Below are 3,416 nucleotides of genomic sequence, written 5' to 3' on the forward strand. Positions count from 1 at the left end.
GAGTTTTGAGAAGTGGGCCCGGGGCTCGGGTTTTGCTAATTTCGGGTTTTTTGGTATTTTTTGATTGTTTTCGCTTGGGCTTTGTTCCCTTAGCATATTATGACGTATTCGTTCTGATTTTGCATAGATTCGACGCACGTGGAGGCCAATTCGAAGGGCAAAGGCGCCGCGAGCTAGGGATTTAGCCGGTTCGAGGTGAGTAATGCTTGTAAATGATGTTCTGAGGGTTTGAAACCCCGGATTGCACATCGTAGTGCTATGTTGAGGTGAGACACACGCTTGTTGACGAGCGTGGGGTAGTACACTTTTGGGGATTGTGACTTGGTCCGTCCCGGTTGATGATTTTACCGTGTATTTGACTGAAACTTATTTGTTATCACTATGATTTGGGCTGAATGCCATATTTGGGCTTCGCGCCAATTATTTGAACCCTTCGGGGCTTTTTCTTGATATTTCCTCACTGTTTTGAATTACTACTTGAACTCAGTCATGTATTTTCCACTATTTTACAACTCAGCCAGTTTTTACTCAGTTTTGAGACTTAAATGATATTTTAAATGATGTTTTGGGTTGAGACACACTGTTTTACTATTGCCCGAGGGGCTTGTGAGTATTTTTGACTGAGTAAGGCCGAGGGCCTATGTTGTGAGGAGACATTGATACTGATTTGAGGCCGAGAGCCTGAGATATGTACGCCACGAGGTGGCTTGATTGATATGAGGCTGAGGGCCTAGTTGTGATGCCACGAGATGGCTTGTTTTTGCGCTTAGGCCGTAAGGGGCCCCTCCCGGAGTCTGCACACCCCCAGTGAGCGCGGGTACCCAGTGTGATGTGAGATTGAGCCCGAGGGGCTGTTATTGTTCTGAGATGTTGCCCGAGTGGCTGTTACTGTTCTGAGATGTTGCCCGAGGGGCGGATGTGGTGATACTGTGCCCGAGGGGCGGATGTGGTGATATTGTGCCCGAGGGGCGAGCCTTTATTTATTTACCGCACCTTAATTATCTGTCATTTACCTGTTTACCTGTAGAAAGAGGATTTTAGTGTATTTTCACTGGTTTACTGTTTTTAAATGATTTTACTGCTTCATCATAGAATGCTTTGTGCCTTGCGTGATTTCTTACTTTCAGTCATTATTTACATTTATTACTCACTGAGTTGGAGTACTCACTTTACTCCCTGCACCCTGTGTGCAGATTCAGGCGTATCAGGTTCCGCTCCGGAGTGTTGATTTCCTCCAGTTCCAGGCGGGCTTCTTCGGAGATTACGAGGTAGTTGTCGACGTCCGCAGCCCCGTGTCTCTATTTCTCTATCTTTCCTATTCTTTCAAAACAAATGTAGTAGTTTATGACTTTAGCAAACTGTAGTGTGGTTCATAGATGCTCGTGACTTGTGACACCCCGATTAAGGCTGTGTCGGGTTGGAGTTTCGTATATTTTATTGTTATTTCCGCTATTCAGTGTTAGTAAGTCATGTTTTAAACTATTATGTGTTGGTTAACTGTTCTAAAAGAAGAATTGGGTTGAACTGGCTGGCCTTGTCTTCGCGAGAGGCGCCATCACGACCGGGTTCGGGGTTAGGGTCGTGACATGTGCGAAATTTGAGGTCGATCGGAGGTGATTTGATAGGTTTTGGCATCGGTTGGGAAAGTTGAAGTTTCAAAGTTCATTCATTTCAGCTTGAGGTGTGATTCATCGTTTCGAGGTTGTCACGTGTGATTTGAAGCTTCGAGTAGCTTCGTCTTGTCATATAGAACTTGTCTGCAAAGTTTGGCGCCATTCGCAGTTGATTTGATAGGGTTCGGATGCTCGGTTGTGATTCTAGAAGTTCTTGAAGTTTAGTTTGATTTTCATGATTTTGGCGTTCGATTCGTGGTTTTAGAAGTTATTTTGATGATTTGAGCGCGCGAGCGAGTTCATATTATGTTTTTAGACTTCTGCGCATATTTAAGATTCGAATTGGTTTCGGAATGTTCTTGCATAGTTTTTAATTGCTGGTTCTGGTATTTTCGCATTTGTGAAGTTTGGATCACAAATGCGGCCATCGCATTTGCGAAGGAACCTCGCATTTGTGAGCCTGGGCGACTGGGCAGTGTTCGCATTTGCGATGAACCAGCCGCATTTGCGAAGGCTGGTCTTCACATTTGCGAAGTATTTGTCGCAAATGCGACCTCAGCAGGCAATCTTCAGGTTCGCAATTGCGATGCATTTTTCGCAATTGCGAACCCCCTGTCGCAAATGCGACATCTGCAGCCTGTTAAGTGCTGAGAATTCCGAGTTTTTCTTCATTTTTTCATATTTTTGAACCCTAGCTTCGGATTTAGGCGATTTTGAGAGGGGATTTTCATGCCAAATCATTGGGTAAGTATATTTTATCAACTTCCAACTATATTTCATGATTTTATACAAGATTTAACATCAAATTCATGGGAAAACTATGGAAAATTTGAGGATTTTGTCAAAGTTTTGAAAAAATGAAACTTTGGGAGTTGAGAGTCGAATAAGACTCGGATCTGAAAACAAAACACATATTTGGACTCGTGGGGCTATGGGTAGTCAAGACCTACCTTTGGACCCGGGTTTTGACCGGGCGGGCCCGGGGTTTGACTTTTGTTGACTTTTTAGAAATTGAATAAAAATCATAGCTTTATTAATTGAAATTGTTTTCTCTTGCATTGTGTGGTGTATTCAAGTCGTCATTGGCTAGATATAGTCGAGCGGAGGCAAATTCGTAGAGGAAAAGGCTAAGTTGAGTGTTGAGTTAGCCGGATCGAGGTAAGTGAGTTGCCTAGCTTTGTTGAGGGAATTTTTCCTCCTAATTGTCATTGTTTGCTACATGCGGGGGTGATACATATATGAGGTGACGAGCGTATATGTATGTGCCAGGGTTAATCATGCTCGGGGGGTGGATTATGTTATATTTGTGTTTGTGGAATTTTATGACATTCTGCTTAAATGCCTTGTTTGACTCTTATATATTAAGGGCATAATATTAAATGATGGATATCAAGACTTAGTTTGTTATAACTTGATCAAACTTGATGGGAATTGTAAGAATACATTGATGTGTCTAATTCGGTTATCTCTATGCGAAATCATTACTACATTACTATAACTGATATTCTTGAGATGCTAGACTCTATACTTGTGTTGTGAATCAATTATGAGATCCGTGGAAATATTTGAATAATACGATTCTTGAGGGTTGTTGAACCATTGTTGACTTAGAAAGTTGTGATTGGGAATTGTCTGGAATATCCATTAAAACACTCTTCTTGATGTCCGTTATGCTTCCTACCTTGTTTGTTACGGTTATATATATCCTTGGTAAGGAAGGGTGTAAAGCACGAAGGGTGATGCCGTGCCATTGATTATACATTATCATGTGAGGGAGAGTGTAAAGCACGAAGGGTGATGCCG

This window comes from Nicotiana attenuata, unplaced genomic scaffold, assembly GCF_001879085.1.
Source record: "Nicotiana attenuata strain UT unplaced genomic scaffold, NIATTr2, whole genome shotgun sequence".
NCBI classification, from domain to species: domain Eukaryota; kingdom Viridiplantae; phylum Streptophyta; class Magnoliopsida; order Solanales; family Solanaceae; genus Nicotiana; species Nicotiana attenuata.